Source organism: Zootoca vivipara, chromosome 1 (assembly GCF_965207765.1).
Source record: "Zootoca vivipara chromosome 1, rZooViv2.hap1.1, whole genome shotgun sequence".
In the NCBI taxonomy this organism is placed as follows: domain Eukaryota; kingdom Metazoa; phylum Chordata; class Lepidosauria; order Squamata; family Lacertidae; genus Zootoca; species Zootoca vivipara.
Genome location: NC_142582.1, coordinates 45343534 through 45361398, shown reverse-complemented (window position 1 = coordinate 45361398; position 17865 = coordinate 45343534). Strand labels below are relative to the sequence as shown.

At 44.4% G+C, this 17865-nt stretch overlaps 1 protein-coding gene across 1 annotated transcript in view; it reads left to right on the top strand.

Moving 5' to 3' along the window:
* Nucleotides 1-1663: 1663 nt before the first annotated feature.
* Nucleotides 1664-17865, top strand: part of GLI2 (GLI family zinc finger 2) — a 200546-nt gene continuing 184344 nt past the window's right edge. The window contains exon 1 of the mRNA XM_035128745.3: nucleotides 1664-2357. The gene's annotated coding sequence lies outside the window, so the exon portion shown is untranslated. The remainder of the gene's footprint in view (nucleotides 2358-17865) is intronic.

The window sequence follows — 17865 nt, the reverse complement described above, 5'->3', positions numbered from 1 at the left end:
TACTACCAAAGGTCAAGATAACACACACACACACACACACTTCATTCCTTGTATAGAAACTGAATGGTTTGGTATTTGACTCTTGAATTGTAGAGCGGGGGAAGCTTCAGAAAGGAGTACAAAAATGATATGGGCTAGACTAGAGCAACTCTGCTATGAGGAAACGATACAAAATGTGTGGGCTTTTTAGGAGAAGGAGAGAAAAAGCAGAGGACATGGTAATGGTGTACAAGGCCTTTCAGTTTGGAGAAAGTGGATAGAGAAGTTTTTCTCCCTTTCTCATAACACTTGAACCTGGGGCCATTAGCTGAAACCGAATGTTGGAAGATTCTGGGCGGGCAAAAGCTGGTACTTTACATAGCACTATGTAAAGTTAAAGGGACGCGGGTGGTGCTGTAGGTTAAACCACTGAGCCTAGGGCTTGCCGATCAGAAGGCCGGCGGTTCCAATTCCCCCCAATGGGGTGAGCTCCCGTTGCTCGGTCCCTGCTCCTGCCAACCTAGCAGTTCAAAAGCACATCAAAGTGCAAGTAGATAAATAGGTACCGCTACAGTGGGAAGGTAAACAGCGTTTCCGTGTGCTGCTCTGGTTCGCCAGAAGCGGCTTAGTCATGCTGGCCACATGACCTGGAAGCTGTACGCCGGCTCCCTCGGCCAATAACACAAGATGTGCGCCGCAACCCCAGAGTCGGTCACGACTGGACCTAATGGTCAGGGGTCCCTTTACCTTTATGTAAAGTTGAAAGTATGGAATTCCCCCTGCTGCCACTGCCCAAGACAGGCTGGCCACCACAATGGATGACAAAAGCATAGAGAATAAGCCTATAAATGGCTACCAGCCATGATAGCTACTGGTATGTCCTACTTCAGGTGCCAGAATACCAATTCTGAATACCAATTGCTGGGTATCATAAGTGGGTTCTCCTTTCAGGCTCCCCACAGGCATCTCTCTAAGGTCAGGATGCTGAAGTAGATGGGTCATTGGCCTAATCCAGCTGGGCTTACTTTCATCTGAAGTTCTCCTCTCACTTTAGAAATGGAGGTGGGACAGCATCCTCCACCATAACTGCAGACACAAGGCAAGCAATGTGGCACACATGGAATTGCCATCCAACAGAAGGGAGTACATGGGAGTCAGAAGGAATGGCTGGGCAGGTGATGGTCGTGTTGAGAAACAGTGGCAAACAGACTCCCCCGTCCCACACCAGCATTCTCTGACTGAGCCAGCTGCCCCACTCTGCCTAACGGGAGGGCCTGCCCTGCACAGAGTTCATTTCTGCAGCCACTGTGCCACTACAGGCATGCACCACTTGGTCAGTCTGTTGCCCTTGACGTGTTGCTCCGTCGTGGGCTCCCAAGTAGCCAGATCTAATACCTACTTGTGTAGGACCCTTCCTGACACAGGAGCTACAAGGTGTGCCTATTTATGGGTTGTGTGCACACGAAGTCTCCAGCTGTGTGTGCTTAACACTCATCACCTGCATCCCTTAGGAGAGATCAACCTGCCCAGCTGTGATCACCTCTCTGCTCCTTCTTCTCCTCCCAGTCCAACCCCACTAGCTGCGTCCCGCTTCCAACTTCGGTTATGTGGAAAAAGTAAAAAAGCGAGCGAGAGAGAAAGCCCAGCCTTTCTGGAACAGCTCATGGTGCAATTGACGAAGGGCGGGGAGAAACAGGAGGCGCAGGCGTGGATTAGAATGAAAACAGATCAGTCAATGGATTTGGACTCCGGAGATCATCTGACTTGAGTTAACAAACCCCAACTGGATTTCGAAGTGTGGGAGAGAGAGAGAGGAAAAGTTTCTCCCCCCACCACCACCGCTTTCTTTTTTAACTTTCCTCCACTGGCGGCGGCGGCGGCGGTAGTAGTAGTGGTGGTGGTGGGGAAAAGCAGAACCCTCCGCTCTCGCGCGCTCTCCTCCCCCTGCTGCGTTCCTTAATTTCTCGCCGAGCGTGCGCGTCCGGGGATGTCCTACGTTGGGATGATGGATGGCAGGAGGGCAGAAACCCGGCGGCAGCCGAAGAAGCGCCCAGCACTTTTTTGAACTCTCCCTCTCTCCCTTTCCCGGACGATCCTCAATGAGCCTTCGAGGAGGAGGAGGAGGAGAAAGGGGAAGCTTGCGCTCCAGCCGGGATTTTTGGTAGCGGCAGCAGCAGCAGCACCACCACTACCAACAGCAGCAGCAACTCCCGCTTTTCAAGAAGGGGTAGAAAAGGACGCACAAAAGGACTGCAAGCGGCAACAACCCTCCCTCTCCCCAACCCCTGAAGTGGACGATGGGGCGCTGGGTTCGCAGCCCTCTCCTGGAGCCGGAGCAGCCGCTGGCCCTGTGAAAAAGCAAACAAACTTCTCTTTGGGTAAAGTTGCTTTCCCCCATTTCCCTCCCCCTCCCCACCCCCACATTTTGGAATGCTTTGGGATTCTAAAGAGAGGTGACTGTCCTTCAAGTGTCGATTGCCTCCCCCTCCCCCGTTAAAGTGTGTTTTTTTGCGTGTTGGAGCTGACGAGGGGGGTCCGCGCGCTCTTTCCCGCCGCCCTCGCCGCCGCCCCCCCCCTTGGTGGGTGTGACGGCAAAAGTTGGTAACAAGCGGGTCGGTGCTGCTGTGGGTTGATTGATCTGAAGCAGGGAACCTGCGCACGTGTGTCGTGTGTGTGTGTGTGTGTGTGTGTGTGTGTGTGTGTGTGTGTGAGAGAGAGAGAGAGAGAGAGAGAGAGATGCCTTTTCAGGAACTGTGGCGGTGCCTTGACTTTCTTGCTACAACTAGGCAGGAGGGGAGGAGCAGCAGCAGATGAGAGATTACCAACGTTCGACTTGGAATGTTGGGAGAATTCCTCCCCCACGGGGGTGCGTGGGTGGTGGGGAAGGGGGGCTGCCCCAATACTAGTGAGGCTGCCGCTCCTTCTGGGGAGATCCGTGCGTCTTTCTCTCCTCCTCGCCTTCTTCCGCCCCCCCCCCCAAAAACCTGTGTGTATCTGTTGATTTGAAATCTCCCATCTCCGCCGAAGACGGGCGCGGGGGTGCCTGGGTGGGAGTCCGTTGTCCGTTCCTTCCACGAGAAGCGGCTTTTCTTGCCTTGCTCCACTCCCTGCAGCTCCCACCCACGCGCCCCAACTTTCCAGGAGTTTGGCGGACATGTGACGGGCGGTGTTGGTTGCTTTCCCCCGCTCCACACCTTTTTGACTGCATAGCGTGGCGGGGATATTTCATAGGTGTATCTTACGCATAAGCCAGATATCCTACGTGCATCTTCCTTTCCCTCTCTCTCTGTGTTTACCAATCCCGCAGGGATGCGTGCGTAGGTATCTTCCAGGAACCTGGCGGGGGCTGTGAGCCTGCGATTATAACGGCGAGTGAGTGATCTCTTACTTGCAACTTAAATTTTGTGCGCGCGCGAATCCCTAAAATCTTTTACAGGGAGAGATGGAGAGGCTCCTGGGTTTGACTTAACTCCTCGCAATTGTCTCCCTCTGGCCACTTATCCCCCCTCCTTTTCCCAAAGCAATCTTTCGGCAAGTATATTTGTGAAGGAATTTCAAAAATCCACCGCTGCAACTTGATCCCTGTGTGATGGGGAGCGGCATGGAGTGAGCTGGGCGCCAATCCTATTAAGGATTTGGAGAGCTGAAGGGGTGCTTACCCTCCCCTCCAAGAACTCAAAGGCATGGAGACAATTGTAGAAGGAGGGAGGGAGGGAATAGTTTCTTCTTGTTTTTCTGGTTAACCCCCCCCCCTAAAAAAAACCCCTCCACACATACTAAATTGCTGTCATTTGTTGAGATTTACCAGGTGCACCTTTGCCTAAAATAGTTACCTGAGTTTCAAACTATTATGCTTGTGTGTATTCAGATTGTGGCATGAAAGATGTGTTGTTTGGCCTGTTGAACACTTTCCATCCAAGTTTCACAGGGAGTCAATATAGAGGTTTTCAGGCAGCATGATAAAGAATATAGCCAATAACAACTTTGGAAAGGATGGTGAAAAAATGCAGAGTTTCACATAGGCTATGGGGAGGGGGGATAGAGGGACCTTTTGGAGCTGTAGCACTCAACCAGATAGGTGCTGAGGATCTGCAGTGTTCTTGCTGCTCATGGTCCGTGAGAGTGTAAAGTTGTTAGGATATTCCTCAATGTAACTCACTGAGAGCACAAGACTTATAAAAGACTGTTGGTCACCTTTTATTGCAAGTGCCACGAAAATAACATTGCACTGGCCCATCAAAATACTACTCTTAAGGGGTGTAGGGGCTGGCAAGATAAGTCTTCAGTTGTAGTGGGATTCTAGCTTTGTGTATGGATGTAAATGAGAGGGAGATCCCTATGGCCACGATCCTCACAAAGAGAAGCAGTCTAAATGCATAGGGCATTTGTCTTGTAATGAGAGGTGTAGTGCAGCCCAATACATGTTTACTTGAAAGTTAAGTCCCGCTGTGTTTAGTTAGTTTTACTTCCAGAGAAATGTATGTGTAGAACAGCAGCTTAGCATATTCCTATGCATTTTTACTCAGAAGTAAATGAAGTTGTATTCGATGAGAGCCTTGGCTGGATTGTGCCCATTAAATAAAAGTACAATATAAATATATCAGTTCCTTTCCCTTAAAAAAAAAATTGACAATGCACATAGTCTGTTATTATCTCTTATTTTATGCAGTTTTTCAAAACCTGCACATATTGGGGTACCCTTTCCGCAGCTCAAGCATTTTGAAGTTTATGTATTATTGACTGTTACAGATAAAAAGAGCAGTTGTAAAACTTTCTCTCCTTTTTATGCAATAGAGGTCTCTGGGGATGTCCCAAGAATTTGAAAGTAAACGTTGCACTCGCATGCTGCATAAAATAGCATTTAAACAAATATTGTATTGGCATGTCCCACAGACCCAGTGCCAAAAGAGTAGAGTAAATAAACGGTGAAATCCAAAATATACAGACATGGAAAAGGCTGATTTCTTGCAAAGACTTTGCAAGACTTACTGATTTGATCTGTTTGTTCTAGCTACCTTAGATTTAAGAGAGAACCTTATTGGGGGGGGGCTTAAAAACAAATTTACGTACATTTTGCTGCAAGGAAAACAAATTGTGCTGCCTACTTTCACCTGGAAAAGGAAATCTTTTAGATACGTAGTACATCATTTCCAGCTTTATAAAATGCATGTTGATTGTTGCATATTGCTCAAGCAGTAGTCTTTGGGGTTTTGTATTAATATATCTATAAATATCTTGATATTTGCCTGGAGTTATTTATATTTTGTTCAGGGTGCCAGGAAACTTTGACACCTGTCAAACTTTGACTTGCCCTCAACATAAATGGCATATTGAGTATAACTTCACATCTGGCTATAACAAATTACCCACACTGGAACTTCTTGTGGGGCAATTAAAAAATAAGGCAAGTTTCCAATTTGACAACCCACCCATAATTTTGAAAAGTCGGAAAATCAACTTATACTGAACTGTTTCTCTTTGGTGAACTTTTCAATCCTCTGGGGTGTGTTTGTAAAAGAGATAATCTTTAAAGCAAGGTGTGGGGGAAGATTCACTTGATGTTGAATCCTGTTGTTGCCTTAAGCACATAACTTTGAAGTGCCCAGAAATGTAACCACTGTACTCATAGGAAAACATATCCCGGGGACTCTTTCCAACTTCCTTTTAATGTCTTTATTTCTTCATACTTTGGGGCATATTCATATGGATAAAAAATGGTTGCAGCTGGACATTTGTGTATATGGTATGTGTGCTGAAGGCTGGGACATAACCCTTATTTAAATCTAATGATGCTGATTTAAAAGTGATCATTCTGATTTAAATCTAAAGGCAACTTGGAGGATATTTCCCATCTTATTATGAAAAGCTGTGCGGGCATATGCTAAGCAACTGGTGTCAAATTCTTAGCCTGTTTTATGCGGGAAGAATCTTGAGAAGCATCCTCGTTTGAGACAACTGGAGCCATTTTAGAAAGGGTGGGGTGTAAATGTTTAAAATAAATAAATGAAAAACAGTAATAACAGAAACCAGGCTAGAATTTATATCTGCCTTTAATGTGACAAAGTCTGGTATGCTATCATAAATGACTGCAGAAATCAATTGCCTTTTGTTTATGCAAAACAAAATTTGAATAGCAACAAACAGTATAGAAGATACAATACAAATTCGAATGAAATATTTGAGATACTTGACAGTATTTCCCCCCCCCCTTAATTCAGATTTCTTAAAATTATTTAGTTACTTGTTTAAAAAGCACCTGACGATGGGTTAGGTGCCGTATGTGGGTAAACTCAAAGGAGGGATCTGTCTGATGACTTTATAAAGCAAAGCCAAGATAAAGTAGGTTTTAAGCCACTGGAAGGAAAGGTAAAGGTGATGGCAGCAGAGATGGAGCTGCATAGCTGGTTCAGTCTGGCCTTTAAAAACCTGAGATGTGCAGCTCAACCCTATGCAGGTCCGTTTGAAAGTGAGTAATTTGAATTCAATGTGACTTAGTCCCAAGAAGGCATGGATAGGACTGCAGTCTTACAGCCCAATCCTATACTTGCCTACTTAGACATCCTACTGTGATGGGTGTTGCTCCCAATAAAGAGTCTATACAGCTGCAATCAAAGGAAATCACTCATAAAGATTGTAAAATGATGTTGTGCTTTTACAGTACTCAGTCTCTGGCCTGGCATACTGCACTGCCACATTGTTACCACTGCCTGATTGCTGTTTAGGAACAGGATGTTAGAAAAAAAGGCTGTTCCAAGGCATTCTACTTTTAGATTATTTTGGGGTTTGATAGCATCTTAGAATCACCTTTCACGCATTCCAAGGCGCATCTTTTACGCGGACAATCTCTTTCCCAAGCACATCTCTTTCCCAAGTTTTGTAGAAAAGTGAAAGACATTGCTACCCCTTGCTCCCTCAACTCCTGGTGGCCGACTGTAAGCCAGTTGTTTGCACTGCATCCTGAAAGATACACAAATCCTTCAAGCTTTTTGTGCTCTCAGAAGTGCCTTGTTCACAGTGGAGTTTCCAGTACGGATTAGCGAAGAAAGCAAATTCAGCCAGCAATCACACAAAACTATATTTATTTGTGTAGCAAACACCCATCTATTGCTGTTCTTAGAGCGAGTACACTTAACAATCTTACTCAAGTTGAAGTAGAGGGTTAAAAGGAGAAAGAGGTGATTTTGAATGGTTTTGGTTTTGGTTTTTTTTTAAAAAAATACTCTTATTCCCTAAATACAGCTTCTCTAACACTTCTTTGGACTGTTTGCACTTGAGCTACTTGTTCTGTTATCTGAATTTCTATGAATGAAGTTGACTGCACTGCAGTGTGTTAATTTACTAGAGCAGTGTTTGACATACACTTGAAAGCAGGGTAAATATAGAAAAGAACTGGGGTTTATTTTGTTAGCATTTCGAAGGAAAAGCAGCAACCCAAAATTGAATCTTGAGAGTTAATTACTTCCTTTACCCACATTGCCACAGTGCAAAAACATCTTATTTAATGGTCTTTGGTTAGGTACCTGCACACTTTGTGAATTCCCATTGGGCACTTACAGATCTTATATAGGGGAGTCATGAAAGCTCGGAACATATGGCTGCATATTTAGAACTCAATGGTAAATTGCTGGAGATGATCTCTTCACTATTTGGAATACCCAATGAATGGGGAGCCAACAATAATAACAGCTTGGATAATTAACAAAAAACTCTCTGTTTTGTCCAGAAATCCACTTGAAGTATATCAGAGTTAAAACCTTTATTGGAACCTGAAGGAATGGCAGGAAAATGTCCCTGAATCTGTTAATCCTGGTGCAGTTGTTAGGGCTTTCCTTAAATACATAAAAAAGTGCTAGGAATTGAAAAATGATAAGGCCAGATTGCAGCTGAAAAAGAGATGCCTGATATACAATCTTATGCATGTCTACTCAGAAAAGGTCCCATTGAATTCGATAGGACTTTTCTTCAATCTTAGTTGGTCACCAGGATCTGTACATATTAGGCATCTGGACCTTAATCCAGAGTCTATTAATGATGGTTGGAAGTTTTGTTTCCACACACAGCGCCCACTCCTTACCTTCTCAATTTATTACATTTTTTTGAACTGGCCATTACTATTTAAGTTCTTAACACTGGATGAAGCAAAACAATACAGGCCAGAGTACGAGACATTTGCTGCTATGTATCATTTCTGTTCCTTTCCCACTTTCAAGGTCTGAAAGGGCATTTAAAAGAAGCCTTAGCCCAGCTCGAGACTTTTCTCCCTGTTCCCTGCTAGGAAGGGGGAGAAATAGAGAACCCACATTAATTTTGTGCATCTGGGAGGATAAGCTTTTAAAGCAGGCTCTGGCGTTTTGGGGTTAACTTGAATAGGTTAATGTTTTAAAAAAGAGGGGGGCCACTTGGTGGGGAGTGGGTTTTAACTGAGTACCCAATCCCATTCATTCATTAGCATAAGAAAACCAGTTTTAGTGCATTTACTATTGTATTGAGTGAAGAGTTCCAACAGTCAGGAGGAGAAAGAAAGTGAAAAGCTGCAAAGAAATGATGGGCTATTCAGATTATTCAGCGAGCCCCCCCTCCTCCCCAGCTCCGGTCATCTCCCTTCGAGATCGGGGGATCGGGGATCTCACTTTTATCTCCCCCCTCCACTTTCGCCTTTCTTTTGCCTTTTTCACACGTTCACTTTTGTCAAGGTTTATTGATCACGTTTTTTTCTTCTCCGCAAATCTGTGGAAAATTTAATGAACCAAAAACAACAGTGACATAAAAGGAACTTTTAGCACCAGGACTGAATTCTCTCTCTCTCTCTCTCTCTCTCTCTCTCTCTCTCTCTCTCTCTCTCTCTCTCTCTCTCTCTCTCTCTCCACATTTCAGCTAGAAATCTGCCTCTCCTCCTCATTGTGTAGTTACTGTAGGAACATACAGTAGAAACTGGGGGAAACAGCTGCACTGGTAACTGTTCATTGGGGGGGGGAAGTTTGTATAATGCGTGTGACCTGACAGAAAGCCCAATTATAAATGCCTTTCTCTCTCCTTTGATACCTTTGTGAGGGTCAGATGGTAGACACTGCTCCTGCTCACAGGACTGCATCTGATAAAGTATTTCCTTTGAGGGGAGAATGAAGCCCATTAGTTGCCTGGCATTTCAACCCAAGTCGCAATGATTGCGGATTACCAGTTGTTATTTACAGCTCCCTCAATTGTTTTAGTGGCCTGCTCTTTGCTAGGCCCACATCTGCCCTGCCTCTGTGCTGTCTTGGCGTGTTTTATGATGCAAATGTTTTTTTTTGTTGCTTTACAAATAGTTTCAGTATCTGGATGATCTCAGGTGGCGTAGCTGAAAAGCAGCTTCTTTTCTCCCAGTTGGACTCAAACCCTGTAATTAAGCGGGGCTTCCAGGGCGATTATATATTTGGTTCCAGTACCCTTTCGGAGCAATTTCCCTTTAGGAAACCAGTTGAACTTTCGGCTCATTAGGATTCGCTGGTGGTTAATCTGAAAGGCTTTGGACAATAGCAATTCTTAGCCCTCCTTCTCCACCCTAGTGCCCTTTCTCTTGATTGCATGAGCACCAGAATAGCGGGGAAATGGAACTGAGCATATTTGTGACAAGCCATGTATGTAGCTGGTGCACACTAAGATGCATTCACTTAGATATAGAGTAGTTCTCTTGGAGCTGTTATCTTGTTTGTATCACAATAATAACTTCTGAATTCTTGTTAACTTGTTACTGTGCTTGGTCATATATCTTCTTCTTCTTCTTTGGCGGTCACTCGTAGCCGAGTAAGATTGTCTTCCATAAACACGATTTTAACAATGGATCCGTAAGTGACTGTGGAGGCCAATTCTGGATCCACACGTCCTTCCACAGTGGGGACATTGGTTTCCAGATGATTGGAGCAAGATTTGAAGGGCCACAGATTTCTTCATCCTTGGTCCACATTCACATGTTACCAGGTTTTTTTTTTCATTCACTCCCATATTAGTCAGTTTTCCAGCTGGATTTTAAAAGAAAACGAAACAAAGGGAGAACACAGGAGCACAGGAAGCTGACATTCAGAATAATTAGTCCAGCAGTTTTCCAAGGTTTCAGGCAGGAGACATTTCGAGCTCTGCCTGGAGAGGCTGGGGATTAAACCAGAGACCTTCTGTGTGTGAAACAGGTAGCTAAGAATGGAATGGAAGAATATAATATTCATGATGATCATATGTTGGGGGTAGACAAAAGGATATAACTCTCTTTACAATGGCCCCACTTCTTAGCTTCCCAGGAGCATCTGGTTGGCTGCTGTCAGAATTACCGTGATGGGCCAATAGGTTACCCTTTGGTCTGGTCTAAAAAGGGAATTACTATGGACCATGACTTCTTAAGATAAGGGTTTGAAGCCAGAGGTTTCAGAGGTTCAACTTTGAAACCTACATCACTGGGAACATTGACTTTCAATCCATTCGTGAGTGGGGCTAGGATTCTTCCCTGGAACAAATTCATAACGAGAACTGGTACTACGGTAGCAAACAAAACTTTCATCACAGATCAGACTAAGGATGGTGGAATCACATCACTGTTTTATGAGTGTTTGTGTGTTATTTACATTGATATTGTATGGCAAATTGAATACCCTCCCCTAGGGAAACAGTGGTTAACTAACCTGTCTTGTAAATGGTCCAGGATATGTCAAGACCAGGATAGCCAACATGGCAGTATCCAGATGTGGATGGACAATTCCCATCATCCCTGGCCATTGGCCATGTTGTCTGCTGGGAATTTATTTCATTGGGCATCTGAACCAAGCCTGAAGTTCAAACATCTAGAAAACCTTTAAACATGGACTGTGGTGGGAAAGAGGAACTAGGCAGCTGGCCCAATTTACTGCGCCAAAAGCTTAATTTCCTAATCAATTCAGTTACCTCACTACCTAACCACTATATAAATGATGCAGGGGAAAGAACAAAGATGTTAATTTCATAATCACTTTGTTCAGCTTTTCAGTATTTCCCTCCTTCCCCTGAGGCCTCAAAAGGTGGCTGTCAAAAGAGACTGAATGTTCTACAGGGCTAGACAAGTGCTGAAGTTGAAAATGAAAAGAAAATACTCTTTGCCCTGCATATGCGGAAAGGAAAAGAGGCTACAGCTCAAGGAGTAGAGCAGATGCTTTGTATGCAGAAGGTTCTGAGGACAATCCAGTTAACGAGAATGAGCAGGACCTGCAGAGCCACGGCTAGATAGAGTAGACCACTGATCACCATATCAGATGCTAGAAGGCATTATTTACAGTACCTAGATTTATTAGGCCATTAATGATGGCTTTTTAGGAGACACCTCTTCCTCTCATAGAGCTACAATTCTCGATGGTTTAATTAGTCAGTCCTTCCCAGAGAACACTGGGAATTGCTGCTTTTTGTCACTAGGGGCTGGGGTCCTTAACAACACTCACTATTCTGAGCAAACTTTTTAAAGTGGTATGATACTGCTTTAAAAGTGGAGATGGGGGCATTGGATTCTATGGATTCATTGGATTCTATCATCCTGCATCTGCCTTTAATATTTATTTTTCCACATTCATCTGTGAAAGGAGGGGTGGTGGGACTAAGCCCACAGGCCTCACCCCTCAATTGCCAAACTTTTACCCAAACCCAAGCAGAGCCTAAGGGCAAGCTGTAGGAGTGTAGGCTCTCTTTAGAGGTTTAGGTGAACACTCAAGGGGTGGTGCCATTAGGCATGATCTTGCTCTCTCAATATTCATCTTCTACAACATGAATGAACACATGGCCCTGTACAAATGGTTCTTTGTACCTCCTGCATGGCATTCAGAGATGTGGTCAGTCTTCACCAGGCATCCCCAAACTTCGGCCCTCCAGATGTTTTGGACTACAATTCCCATCATCCCTGACCACTGGTCCTGTTAGCTAGGCATCATGGGAGTTGTAGGCCAAAACATCTAGAGGGCCGCAGTTTGGGGGTGCCTGGTCTTCACTAATGACGCACTTGGATCATTTTTTCACCACATAGGCTGATGACAAAAAATGTGGGGGTAGTCAAGTAAGTTTTACTCAGAGTAGATGCACTGAAATAAATAGACCTAACCCAGTTGCACTTATTACTTTCAATGGATATACTCTGACTAAAACTTACTTAAGTATGACCTTTGTTGTGCTTTTGTAATGTTGTACTGTACATGAAAGTCATCAGAACCGGTAATGAGTGATGACTGATGTTTATTTATGAAGCTCAGTGCAGTTTATGTGGAGAGGCCATCTCCCAGTCCCATTCAGAGACCTTTGATGCTGAAACAATAGGACTGTTCAGAGACAGCCATGTGTTCAGCTAAAGCAGCAGTAGGCAGGGCTTTTTTTCAGCCAGAACTCAGTTCTGGCACCTTTCAGGTGGGCGCCATTGCCATGATAAGAGAGCAAGGGAGGCATTCATGGTGAGTTCCAGCACCTATTTTTCTAGAAAAATAGCACTGCCGGTAGGTGAACATGTTTCTTGGGCATCATTTCACCTTTGGCAAAGTGCATGGGGCTGCAGGGGCACGATCAAAAGAGGGTGAGGCCACCCCGCACTTTCCTATGCATACTCTTGCATGCAAACACACACACACACAGGCCACAGAGGGCCTCTGATGTAGAAGGTTAGTCTCCCCATGTTAAAGCATGAAGGGGAGCAGGTTTAGATTTATTAGTCATTCCTCCCTGTGGTCTTGGCATTAGTCCTCTCGGTGATGAGTGTACAGCTGCTAGGCTGTGGTGCATTGGCACAATGGCAAGTGGGCACGATTCTGCTGGATTCACTGAGTGCATGGGAACCATTCATATAGGCAGCCCTGATGATTGATCTCATATGCTCACAGACCATGCTCACTTTAGATGGATCGTAAATATTGCATAACACTAAAAAAAACAAAACCCCACTAATTTTATTAGGCTTTTATGATGAAAAGTAGTTTGATGTCACAAATTAAAGAGCATTCAAATATCCATTCCACTTACCCCCACTCTACATGAAAAGAAACCACATTAATTAACACACACACACACACACACACACACACACACACGGAGTAATCTGTGGGGCTTTATTAGAGCCCTCCTCTTTCTTTTTCTTGGTAGCTGAGAAAAAAGAAAACCCTGTTGATTAAGGACATATCTGTTAAAAGAACATCCGTTTTAAAAGACTGCGGTTCCTTTTCAGAGGGACCCTTAGAGAGCCCTTTTTGTGTGTGGAGGACAATGCAATAAGTCAGACGGGACTTTTTGAGCTGCATCTGTAAGGAACTGTAAGGGCCCCTGAAGTACACTTGTGTTAAGTTGAATTGATTGAGATTTAATGGCCGTTAGTGGCTATGAATGGTAATGATTTTCTTGAGTGTCTTCAGTGCGCTTGACATTAATAACTGGTGGACTTGTATATGTGCATGAACCAACTGCATGATTTACTTATAGAGATGCTTTCGCCCACCCTCCTTTTTCATAATTTAGTTGTTCTGATGGTTTGTTTGTTTGTTTTTGTAAAAAAACAACATTATTATTGGCTTCAAGGAGCATGTACATCTTGTCAATTTAATTTTGTCCTCTTGATATTTCACCCCCTTTCCGGCATAAATCAAGCCATTATATAGCTGGGTGTGATGAATTTGTTTTACATGCCATCGTGAATTAATGTTATGCAAATGGAAGCTTTACAGGTACCATGATTTACTTAATAACAAGTTCCAATATTTAGGCTCATTCATTTTGTTTTGAAGCTTTATGGGTTGTATGCCTGTGTGCCTATGTGTGTGTGTGTGTTTGCACACAGGTACATAATTACTTTTTCAAATGTGAGATTTGTGTGTGTTTGCTGTGTAAGCACATCTTGATGGTTGTGAATCATGGTTGTAACATGCTTTGCCTACCAAGGCATTTCAAAGAGAATATTCAAATACTGTGTGGGGGTTTGAGAGAGAGAGAAATGGCACCCGTGATTATTTTAGTTAACATTATGAAGAGGCGTCCCTTGTATATCATTTGGAGCTTTTCTTGTAGGTCACTTATGTAAATAGCAGTTTTTTAATCTTCCTATACTGTACTCCCCATGAAGGCTAGGCTAAGACAATCCATGGAAGTGCCATATACTCAGAATGCTTTGGAAAATCTGCAAGAGCTCTAAGAATGGGTCCAAGGGTGGGTGTCTCTACTATTGCAGATTTTCCAACTGATCATACCCCCACCCGTTTTTACTCAAGGTTAAGGACAGTGGAGAGTGACACCTGACACATAAATACACCTCAAATTGCTGAAGATGAGAATAAATTTTTAGCTTTGCTTTCAAAAAATTGAGGTCTTGCAAATCCAATGATTGACAGTCTTTCAGTCTGTCATTTTCCTTCTCCAGATATACAGACAAAAGGCACCTTGGCTTGATACATTGGTCGTGTTAGGGCTCGTGACAATATATTCCGGTCTTGATATTTGAGTGGCCTCAGGCTCAAGGTTTTAAGGCTGGTTTTCCCTGTCCATCTAGTAATAAGTCTGTGACAGTTTCTAAAACTTGCAATAAAGTTAAGAATACAGATAAAGTGAACAGTTTATAAAATTCAGGACAAGGGTCCAAATCAAGTCAGCAACTTGACCAACAGAAGCCCAAGGAAAATGACTGAGGGTTGCCTAACAACACATCTTACCATGTGCTCTGCTTTTGAATGCAGTGTTTGTTCAAGGAGATTTGAACAGAAATGGATCCCCGTGCATTTTGTCTGCTGTTAACACATCAACATTGGGAGCATGTGATTATGAATCATACCTATCACCCAGATGCTGGAGGCTTGTCTGGACCTGGAACAGGCAAATGCAAATTGGATGCTGGGGGTGGGAGATACTTGTAGAGCAGGATACTTTAATATGGCAGGATGGGTGATCACTAACAAGCCATAAAAGTTACACAATGGATTTAATAAAACAATAAGCAAAAGAACATACAAAACTTGTGAAGGGGAGGGAGTTGCACCGTTGGAAACTGGCTATTTGTGTGTGAAAGGGAGAGTATAGGAAAACTGGCAGTTCTTAAATACAGCAAAATATTGCTTATCCGGTGCTGTCTAATCCAAACACTTCCTTGTTCTTTATGGACACACTTCACTGCAAACTGTCCTGCTTTATGAACCCTCTTTTGGACATCGCTTTGTAGCAGACAAACTTCATGTTCTCCCCGCTCTCTTCCTCTCCCTCACACCCCCCAAGGACATCGGGGATTTCTATTGCAACTTGTTTTGCCCTTCACCTCTGAGGTGACTACCCTAGAGTAGATGTAGTGCCTTATTTTCTTCCGCTGCGTGTCATTACTTGCTAAATTAAAAGCTGTGTTTCCTATACCTTCTGGGTGTACTAAAACCACCCATCCTTAAGAACGGTTGTGTAACTCTTGCTGTGTATGGGCTGGAGGAGCGCTCAACCCCTGGTGGAGAAGTTCAAACAAAGTGCATTGCTGCAGGGGCCGCTGCTTTTATTGGCCAGCTTATGCTCAATGTCACACCTTCTTTGTTCCTTTTTATATCAGTTGCATGATACCATCACACAGGGATGTGGTGGGCAACCCTGTGCTGCTTCACCATCTCTTTCCTCCTGGCGATTACTCTCTCCTAAGCGTATTTGGATCAAAGACACAAGTTGGCATTTTTAGGATGCAAAATGGCAGCCCCATCTTCTCACTGGCTAACTGCATGACAAATTAGGGGTGTCGTGTTTTTTAATGTCACCACAGTTATCACATTCTTTGTCCTCCATTGAGTTCTGCTTTAACATTATGTTTATTCTGGACAACAAATTATCCCTAAAGGGCTCGTGATCCAAGGAATGAATGCACAATTTCCTGCACTTGCAGGTAATTGAGGGTCTCAGAGGAGTCCCGGGGAGCTTAATTCATTATCAACTGATAATACTTTCTAGAGTCAATATGCCTAGGTAGGTCTTGGGTGCATCATTACAAATGCATCCCAGTAATCACTTGAAAGAGTTAAAACAACTGCCGAGATGAAGGCATCTGGGAAACATGTGGGATCACTGCTGGGCTTAGACTGGCACCACCCAAAGAGCAATGAGAGAAGCTCTCAGGTGCAGTAAAATACCATCCCACCCTACACTCGTCATCAGGGCCACTGGAACCCTAGATTTCAATATACACAGATGGAAATTGGTTTTATTTTAAAGAGAAGCATGGAAGCTTAATAAACCATGTTTTTGGTGCATTTGTGAGCTTCTCTCTTCTGACCTGGTTCCTATGCTCCTTTTGTCCAGCATTTGCATTGAAGAACCTGCACTTCTTTGTAGATGCTATCTATATGTGTGATTGAAACAGCTCAAAGACTTAGCCCAATTGTGGAGGGCATATCAATGCTAATAGGAGATAATTGATTTTCAGACCCTGTTAAGACTTACAGTGACTTAAAATGCAAGTTACTTCAGGGGCAACTGCTGGTCTTGCAACCACAAGTAAATTTAGAGGTGCCATTTGTGAGAATGGGCACCTGCGCCTCCATAGGGATACTGTCTTCATCAACACAATCATGGGAATAAACTTTTTTCGCAGGATGGAAAACCCCCATGAGGATGTTCTGACACCAATTCCATATCTAAATCCCTTTTTAGATGAAATCAGAAATTTTAAGCATATCTATGTACATTTCTCAGATGTGCCCCATAACAGACCCCCTCTCCCCTCTTTTTGACTACTCTTCTGTCAAAATTCACAGTATTCTGTATTGAATTACATGTTTATTAATGAGTGAGTAAATAAAAACCTCATTCGAAAAGCCTCAGACTTGAAAAGTGCGCATAGCTTCCAAGTGTTGTTAATTCAGAAAGTCTTCACCCAACTTCCCTTCATTTGCTTACTGCCTACATTATGCCTCTTGGTTTCTCACACCACCAAGAGCTCCCCCGTCCAGCGCCGTCTTAAGCGCCCCTGTCGCCATGGTGCGCCGGATCTCTCCGGCGCCCTTCCGCCCCGTTTTCCAGCGCGGTGGGCGGGTGCGCACAGCGCTGCTGCGTGGCAGGCAGGCGGGCAAGCACAGCGTGATCTCTCCGGTGCCCTCCCGCCCCGTTTTCCAGCGCGGTGGGCAGGTGGGCGCCGCGCGCAGCTGACCGGCGGACCGGCCGGCCAGCGGGCGGGCGCAGCTCGCGGTGCCCTCCTGGCGGGCCGGCGCCATGGTGCCCTGCGCCACCGGGGGTCTACGTAGAGCCGGGCCTGCCCCCGTCCTCACTGACTCCTTTAGACCTGCCCACAAATGAACCTGCAAGCCTTCAAATTAGCTGAAGATCCTCAATCCTGCAGCCTATTGTGGCAGAAGCAGCACATGTTCAAGCTGTGTTTTTGATTAACTGCTCGGCATTTCTCAGAATGCCCTGCCGATTTCTCAGAATGCCCTTGTAGAACATTCCTCCAGGATGGCAAAGGCCATTGTGGGTTATGCATATACTGTAGTATGTCGGTCAACGTCAGTTGCCTCTGACACAGCCACAACTTTACACAGTATTGACTTCTGATTTGGATAAACTGGAGTTCTGAAGATGTGGAAATGAGGCTTTTTTTTTCAGAGACGCCCTTTCCAGCTAGAGAACAAGTTATTCCCAAAACTCCAGGAAAATTTTGAGAGTGGTCTATAATGCAAAGTGAGAAAGTGTGATTGGAACTGGAACCAGGGAGAGGCCTGGTAGGGTCATGTGGTTGGGAAACTGTCATGTGGATGAGACTCTTGAATCTGTGCAGGGACACAATGAATGGACTTGCATACCTGGGAGAACCAAATGGGACAACTGAGGTTTTAAATGTGCCTGTCGGAAAATAGGGTACCATTAAACTGTCCCATTATACCTTTTGTAACTTCATCATGCTGGGCGCTCTGTGTATAT